The sequence below is a fragment of the Hibiscus syriacus genome, unplaced genomic scaffold (genome assembly GCF_006381635.1).
Source record: "Hibiscus syriacus cultivar Baekdansim isolate YM2019G1 unplaced genomic scaffold, ASM638163v2 tig00002237_pilon, whole genome shotgun sequence".
In the NCBI taxonomy this organism is placed as follows: Eukaryota; Viridiplantae; Streptophyta; class Magnoliopsida; order Malvales; family Malvaceae; genus Hibiscus; species Hibiscus syriacus.
In genome coordinates, this window is record NW_024061918.1 from 9,582,863 (window position 1) to 9,592,239 (window position 9,377).

General features: G+C 33.4%; 1 long non-coding RNA gene across 1 annotated transcript; it reads right to left on the minus strand.

Annotated features, from left to right (window-relative positions):
* Positions 1-2,603: 2,603 nt before the first annotated feature.
* On the minus strand, positions 2,604-3,024 carry LOC120140011. The gene is made up of 3 exons (XR_005517694.1): positions 2,902-3,024; positions 2,727-2,831; positions 2,604-2,636 (listed from the first exon to the last, which is right to left on the minus strand). It is a non-coding gene; the product is annotated as an uncharacterized LOC120140011 (long non-coding RNA).
* Between the last annotated feature and the right edge of the window lie 6,353 nt (positions 3,025-9,377).

Genomic DNA, 9,377 nt, shown 5'->3' on the forward strand with positions numbered 1-9,377 from the left:
GGCTGAGTCCTTATGGGAGGACGTGAGCAAGCGGAGGAGTCGAAAGGCAACCAAGTTGATGTGAACTATGGCGTGAAAGATCGGGAAAGTTACATGAGGCAAAAGCCAAGGCAAGCAGTTCGTATGGGAGAACCGCGACAAGCCAAGGCACTGAAGAGTTTCCAAGATGGTGTTGTCCAGGATAGTCGAGTGCAGCGACGAGGGCGTCGCTAGGTTCGGTGGGGGAGAATGTCACGGGCTAGAAACTTAGGTCCGAGACATTGGTGTAAGTGTCCGACCAAGAGGTTCAATACAGAGAATCGGGCTTACCGTGACCACCAGACTTAGCCAATTCGTGGAGAATGCTTAACAAGTCCGTGAAGGATCTATTCCGAGGCGTCCGAGAGGAGCGACGAGGGTGATGGGGGCAGTGTTGTCGAGGCTCGTGGATTCGAACCGAGACATGTGAGCAGATATCTGTAAGAGAATTATACATACTAATGGGCTTGCCCAGAACCATCAGATCTGGCCCGTTCCTTGGAGGATTCTAGAAGGATAATGTTAGGTGAGATTTCCTTGATTTAAGGGATTGGGTTAGGTGGGAATCAATCCTAGCCCTTCATGTAAAACGATCTTAGTCATCGATTGAGAGGGAGCTCCCCTATAAATAGAGAGCTCTCCTCCTCATTTGTAATCACCCAATTCCATTCTTCTCTTTGTGAGAGAATAATAAAGCTCTGAGGCATTTGCTCTATTCTTTCTGAGTTCTTTAGTTCTTTGTTCTTGTTGCCTATCTCGGTGGCCAGCAGTAGCCACCTTCGTGTTAGCACTTCCACACGATAGTCCGACCTTGTGGCTCAGAGTAGCCAGGTTGGTGTTTAAAGCTTCCGCAATCCGAAGCCTTGAGGGCTTGGTTCCAACCTTTTGAGTTTGCACACTCACTAGGCTTGGGTAAGGCTTACTTAGTCGCCGAGAAGACCGAGGAGCGTCTAAAGCGTCTAAGGCCGCACGACCCGTCAGACCTTGACTCTGATATTCCGACGATTTGAGGCGTCGAAGTTATGGGGGCGTGACAGTAGGAACAAACTTCCGTGCTACGGTTGTCTCTTTCAATTAAAAACACTGTTCAATGATAAATAAATAAAACATTCATTAAGGGGCGATTTTGAGTGTACGAATAAACTTCCGTGCTATGGTTGCCCGACGCACAAATTATGTATGCTTTACCCATGAATACAGGAACAAACTTCCGTGCTATGGTTGCTCGACGAACTGCTTCTTGCACAAAGCAAGCTCTAAATTTTAGGAATCTTATCAAGTTCATAACAAAAATAAAGTAAAAAGAATATTAAGTTTAACATATGAAACAAAAGATAAAATTCTTTTCTCATAAACATATGAAACAACAAACAATAGTTGATAATATTAAGTTTAACATACGAGGAAAGAAAAAACAAAAATACAAACCTGAAAAATCATATCATAATTAAAACACAATAGTTTACAAACAATATAAGGGTATGTTTGTTTCACATAAAATATTTTTAAAAAAAATTTTCCATAAAAAGAATTATATTTTCTGAAAACGTTTTACGGTGTTTGGAAGATGTTGTGTAAACTATTTTTCACTGGTTGATGATTTTTTTAGAAATTATCTATTACAAAAATTAAATACAAGAAATAATATTATTTATCATAAAAATTTAATATTATTATTTTTAAATATTAGATTAATTTATTTATTATTATTAAAATATTATTTCTTTAATTTTATTAATAAAAATATTAAGATTAGTATATTCTATTGAAATAAAATATTATAAGTTATATTAATTATTTATTAAAATAATATTAGTATATTATATTTATTAAAATATATTAATTTTTAATACATAAATAATATAAAGGAGTTTGAGAACAAGAAAGACTTGAAATCCCAGCTACTTCTGTTTCTCATCGTTCGTGACATAATAAGATTCAAAGCATTAAATTCTATTCATTGCATCCTGACAAACCCAACGTAAGCCCAAAGCATCTTGGAATGATAAAATATCAGTCTCAAATAAAACGAAAACGAAAAACTTTTGTGGATAATCATAAAAACCTTGTTCATTAGTATATTCTCCTAGATAGAAATGGACTTAATGGGATTCATTATTAATAATTTAATAATATTATTTTTATGAAATTACTAAATAATATATTTTTTATTAATTATTAATTATTTATTATTAAAATAAAAATATAATATCTTATATTATTTTAATATAATTGAGTATATTATTATAATTTAAAAATATAATATTATATTATTAGAAATATTAATAAATATATTTTAAATATTTTAATAATTAATATTTTGATTAAAATTATATTAAAATATTATATTAATATTAATTCACAAAATAAAATTATTTTGAGTATTTATTCTTTGAACCGAAAAGTTTAAAAAATAACTTACAAAAAAATTAGACTATAATTCATTTTTCGAAAAATATAAAGAAAATTTTATTGACCAGGAAAATACTTTACATTGACTAACCAGTTTTTCACTAATCAAACACTAAAAAATGAGTAAAATTTTTTTCGAAAAATATTCCCGTAATCAAGTGGTACTGCTGTGATTGTTGTTGAATTTAAACTAATTAGATGGCGATCTATCAAGACGAAAAGACTGAATCAACAAAAAGGGAAAATTCCACAACCCCATTAACACTAGAGATAAGCACAAATTACAAAGGTCTAACCTTCCATTACAGTGATATAACGATTAAACCTTGAATCAAAAATTCCATCAGCATAACTGATAACCGGTTCTCCATAATCTGGAGTGATTGGTACTGGACAAGAATCTGCTTCATCATCCATTAGCATCAGATAATCAAAGCCAATAAGAGTGAAAAAGAAAGTGGGCATCCGAACCTTTGGAATTGATTGATTGCTTGTACAATCTCTGATCTTTATAATTGGAGAACAACACAGTGTCCCCAGAAATACTAAAATATCCTCCTCCATACTCTTGGACCCGCGTCTGCACAGAAATTCCGATGGAGTAACATCAATTGGTTCATTCCCAGCTTTACATGATTCTTTAACAAGAACAACCCGCCATTTTTTTCTTTTATTTAAAAAATCAGAACTTGTAGTTTCCAATATAATGTATATTGGGGGTTTAAGACTTCGAAATTACCCTGAGTCAGAAGGGCATGACTCTAGCCAAAAGAGATGGCCTAGAGGGTCAGCAACGGTTCCTTCAAGCCGTTTAGAGGAGCCTGAAACGACATCGATGGTGATGGGGAAGAGAAGAATTTATGGTTTTCAAGAATTGAGATTAGGGTTTTGAAATTTGGAGAAGTCGTAGGATGAAGATAATGAGAGTAAACATGGAAAGTGTCCATTTCTTTTTCGAAAGAAAAAGCAAACAAACTTTTTCCGCTAGCAAACCCCTAGAAATTCCAAGCAAAACGAAAGAGAAAAGGAGGGTCAAGCAAAGACAATAAATGTTTTTTCCATCCCTTTCCATGGCGAAGAGATTATAAAGAGAATCGTGAAACTAATAAATCTAGCTGCATCTAAGATATGAATCATATGACAATGTAAAGAATGGGCGAAGAAATTATAGAGAGAATAAAAGAGAACAAGAGAAGAGATTATACCTATGAGTGACGACCACGGAAGAGAAAAATAAGAGACAATAATGGAGTGTAGAGAGTAAGAGATGACCTATAAGAAAATTTGGGTTTTAAGCGTTTGTATAAAAAAAGGTCACTCAAGTACACATATTTTGCGGCGATTACACAAAAACGCCACCATATACTACTTTATTGCGGCATTTTAATAAAAAAAACACTGCTAAAGGTACATGAATATTGCAACGCACCCCAATAAACGCCATTAAATGTATTCTTTTGTGGCGTTTGTTATCAAAACACCACTACATTTATAAAATTAATGACTTTTACTTCGAAAATGTCACTAAAAGTGTCGCTATATACCAATCTTGGTGTAGTGTGACAATATGTATGATCCTCAGACTTGATATCATTACTATCTTAACATATATTATTGTATGTTTTGATACAGTTATACATATTCTGTAACTGGTTGTGCTATAAAGACTGATATTGAATATATCATGATACATGTAGTGAGGTGTGAATGATCAAGATAGAATTTGTTCTTCCTACAATATAGGAAATATATCACAAGCCACTTGATTTTGTGAGACTATATAATGCATGGCCATACTCGAACAAGTTAATATAAGATATCACATGTTATTTGTTTAATTTTTAGTCTACTCTAGATATCAAGAAACATTAGATGTGTTATACAAGTGTGACTATTACAGGACTTGTGTCTATTCCAGATATAAAGGACAAAAGGATATAATGCATAAAGGAGTTAGTCACGAAGAGCTTATGTTGAATCATGATTTCTTGTAACTTAGGTGACAATTATATATTTCTAGATGTAACTCATTGTTTGTAATAATTAGAATGGTTCTAGTATTGCTACTAATGTTACAAGAACCTACAGGGTCACACCCCAGGGTTGAAATGAGCAAATATTAAACGAGTTGTAATTGTACAATTTTATTATACTTGAGTCAAGTATATATAATTCAAGTTAATTTATATATTTGATATATATATATATATATATATATATATTTCATTTTGATTATCCCGGTTATAATAAATATCAAAAGGATTTAGTTATGAATATAATTCTTTTAATAAATAAAAGTAGGGAGAAACCTAAGTGATTGGGAAATTTTATATAAAAGGGTAAGTAAGGTCTAGCAACCAGTGTACCACTTTTTAGTCAAAAATTCTCAAAAACAAGTTTTGAGAAGAAAGAAATATTTTCTCTCAATCGGGTGAACTGTGTAGAAGCCGAGACGATTTCATGGAGGTTTATGATTCGAATAATTTGTGACTCCATTGTCAAATTGTTTTTTCCAGGAACCCAAGGTGAATTTTCATATCTCTTCCTCTCGATTCTGATTTTTGTACTTAGATCACTGGTGAGACTGTCGAAATTATTTTTCTGCTACGCCATGGGGTGTATTGATAGTCCCAATAGTATCGATACTAAGTTTAATTTTTCAAACATCAAATATAATTTGATTACTAGTACTCAGAGCAATATCTATATCATAAGAGAGTAGTATCGATACTACAGGGTTGAGTATCGGTAGCATCGTTAATTAAAAAGATAAAACCATTGCTTTGGTCAAGGTAACCAGAAAGGGTTATGGTTAGTGAAATCTGTAAATCAAAGCTTGCAAGTGAGAAAATTAAACAAATTGTGTGATATACACAAGAATATTATGAGGTAATATTTCATAAGACTTATGTCTTTGTTTGAATCTTGCGAAATGATAAGGACACTCTAATTACCACTTGTGGATGATGATCATCTATTTTATAAATGAGAATATTTGTGTATATAAGTTAGTGCTAAGGCACTTTAGTATAGTTATATGGCACTTTAATTCATTGCTAAGGAACTTAAGATATTAATTGGCGTTGTCGCGATATTGTGTACCCTGAATTACACCGTGTTGCTTTTGAGGTGATTGCATGCTTGATGAATTTTGTTGTTCCATGGTTATACTTGCTTGCATACTTATATAGTGAATGCACGTATTATGGTAGGGTTATTTGTGTGACACTGAGCTTGTGATCTCAACGTTAAGAATTTGTTTCCATTTGTAGGTATTTAGGTGCCAATTCGGGGAGTTTATAGTCAAATTGAGGATTTCAAATTCAGTCAAGTTATCAGACTACGTATCAAGTATTTTAGCAGGGATGTATCTCATAGACCTTATATGTATTTGAGTTGTAACTATCTTTTGACAAACTTTGTATATTTTGGGATGTATTATTAGAAGCTCCCTTTTTGTAAGCGTTATTACTATCGTTCAAACTATGAATTTTATTCATGCTTTATCATAATTATGAGTTTTGATTTAAAAAAAATGATGAGTCCCTTCGGTGATTTCATGTAATATCCAAACTCTCTCAATTTCGAGTCAAAACGAATTTAGGTGTTACACTAGAAATTTAAAGCAAAATAATTAAACTTTAAGATCAAATTCAACTACTAATTGAACTCGATTAATATATCTCATATTTAATTTTTAGGGAATCTAATATTTAAATTTAAATATTTATAATTTGTGTTATATTCACGAAATATAAGCTCATTTTATAAATGAAAAACCCATAATTTTAGAGGTACAATCAACGAAAAGGGCTTTAAAGTTTAAATTCATCTGAATTGTTCATAAAAATTCAAATCATTTTTTTTAAAAGAAAAAGTGCACGTTCTTTATATGTGATATTCTCAACAAATATTTCAGGATCTCACAAAGGGACCATGAAAACTATACATTGAACGATAAAATGTGGGCCTCGAATTATGAATTAAACAGAAAAAACATGTGTGTTAAGACAGACAAGACACGTTGACACTCAAGTATAAACAAGGTGCAAGGTACCAGACAAATCCCTGCTGGCATTATTTCAGCCAATGGAATATCCAAAACATAACATACATACGTATATATAATTTGTGATTAGCATCCATATCTGAAAACCAAAATCTTTTAAATTTTTGTTTTTTCTTTTGGAATTCTCATCCCTTTTTTGCTCAAGACTCAATCTTGTTTATACTTTTTAAAAATCAAGACTCAAGATTCAAACATGTTACATATCTGATATCGAAAAAGTTTGGTGTCACTAAGTTTAGTTTTTTGTATAATCGTATTTTTTACACAAAATCTTTAGGCACTAATCCTTTACTTTGTTGTTTGTTTCTATATATGAACTTTTGTTTTTATATATGAACTTTTGTTTTTTACACAATAAATTAATATTAAAACTAGACATAAGTTTTATCAATTATCAGTTAGTCTAGCAATATAAGATGTTATCACATTGAATGATCTTAGTGGTAAAAGGGAATAATATTCACCTAAAAATTCGAGTTCAAACAGTTTCGTCTATAGGAGATGTACACGTCAATAGCTAAGAAAGATTATGAATAGATGGATAAGTCTACAACGCACGTCGCATACCGCAATGTACAACTAAAACGACATATCGAATCATATCACAAGTAAATTTATCCTTATTATATAAAATTAAAAAGTATAAGGATTTAAATTTTAATTTACAGCCGTGAACTCTTGACTCGCCGAAAATCCAATTGCCTCAACATCTAGCACTGCCGTTGTCGTCCCAGTTCACTGTCGCTCAGTTCAGCGTCGTCCATCCGAAGGAGAAGCACTTTCGTTTGCGTCGGCCATCGTCCTTTTTTTTCGTTGTCTTGTTTTCCTTTTTTTCTTTTTTACGACATTGACCTTCAAAACATCATCCCCGAACGTCGGCCGGCCTAGCAGACGGACCACGACTGCCGTTCTCCTTCGTTCCCAACCGTCGCTGCGTGTAATGTCATCTCACAGTTTACTCTGGTAGTTTCTTCCAATTTGCATGTTTAGGTAAGTTTTTATTTTTTTTAATGTTAAAATTACATTACAGCCCCCATATTTGTGCTTTCTTTCTGATGGTTAAATTACATAAACCCCCCATATTTGTGCTTTCTTTATGATGGCTAAATTACATAAACCCCCATAATTTCCTCCATTCATAGTTTCCTGCAATTTGTGTTTTACTATAAATGAAGGAAACTGGGGGTCATGCAATTTAACCATCCGAAATAAAATACAAATATTAAGTTTTTGTTTTTTTAATGTTAAAATTACGTTACAGCCCCTATATTTGTGTTTTATTTCTGATGGTTAAATTGCATAAACCCCCATAGTTTCCTCCATTTATAGTTTCATGCAATTTGTGTTTTACTATAAATGAAGGAAACTGTGGGGGTTTCATGTAATTTAACCATCTAAAATAAAACAAAATTATGGGGGTTGTAATGTAATTTTACCATCAACAAAATAAAAACTTACCCAACGTGCAAAATGGAAAAGACGACCGGAGTAAACTGTGAGATGGCCTTACACGCGGCGGTGGTTGAGAATGAAGGAGAACGGCAGTCATGGTCAGTCTGGCTAGGCCGACCGAGGGTCAGAGATGATGTTTCGAAGGTCAACGGCGTAAAAAAAAAGAAAAACAAGATGACGGAAAAACAAAAGACGACGGACAACACAAACGGCGGAGATTCTCCTTCGAACGGATGACACTGGGCGATGGTGAACTGGGACGGCAACGGTAGCACTAGATGTTGAGGCAATTGATTTTCCAGCGAGTCAAGAGTTCACCGACGGTGAATTAAAATTTAATAAATGATTAATTTTAAATAAATTCTTATATTTTTTAATATTTACATAATAAAATAAATTTTCTTGTGGTATGATTTGGTACGCCCTTTAATGGTATGTGACATGTGTTGTAAAATTTTCCATGAGGTTTAAATCTTAACGTTATAAAATATTATCTCTTAAATAAAAACATGAGGTTTAATCTTGACATTATAAATTCCGTTTATAATTCGACTAAAGACCCAATTCGGCTAAAGCTTTACAATTTAGCTTTGGGACGAATTATTGTATGATTGGCCCACCTAATGGACTTGAATATTATTTAAGGGTTTTTCCTTCAAGGCTTGGACGTGGGAATAACTTGGCGCAGCTAATTGTGAACTTGTGACTCAAATGTTCTGGGACGCATGTGAGTATGAGTCTAGTTCACGTCTTGCCATACTTCTTTTCGAAATAACGGGAACATTACTGGAGTTCTTGATTCTTCAAGAATGCTTGAAGACTCTTGCTTAAAAAGTTTAGCATGGTTGCATTTAGGCTTGGTCATGGTGCACGTATACGGCCTAATGTGATGCCACCACAGCTCTTCTCCTCAACCTCTTACATGGAAAACTCATTCACTCGTGCACACAAAAATAAAAATGTAGCATGACCTTTATGCTCGTGTGTTGTACGTGTGCAGCATCTAAGGCAATATATCCAAACTGCATCATAGAAAACAGTCGAGTATAGTCCTCGGAATGAGACTAACCAATAAAACGCGTCCAGATTATATCAATAAACCACAAATATTTTTCCATAAAAAACAGCAATATCCGCCCTCAGCCATCATTTTCTACTTCAGACTCCTCCAATATAACTAAAAACCCTAAAACTTTTACCCATAGAAACACAACTGGCCTTGGGGTATCACGATTTGCCCCGCGAAATCCCCACGCTTTCGCCTTTCTCTTCAGGTGTAACTCAAATTTTTTATGGTATACACTCCAATACTACAAACCCTTCAATATATATATATATATGGCTGACCCTAATTAGATAGCCCCAAACATCCCAGTCCCACATTGATCTGTTCACAGCAAGTATTAACACGTGTGAGTACTTACTC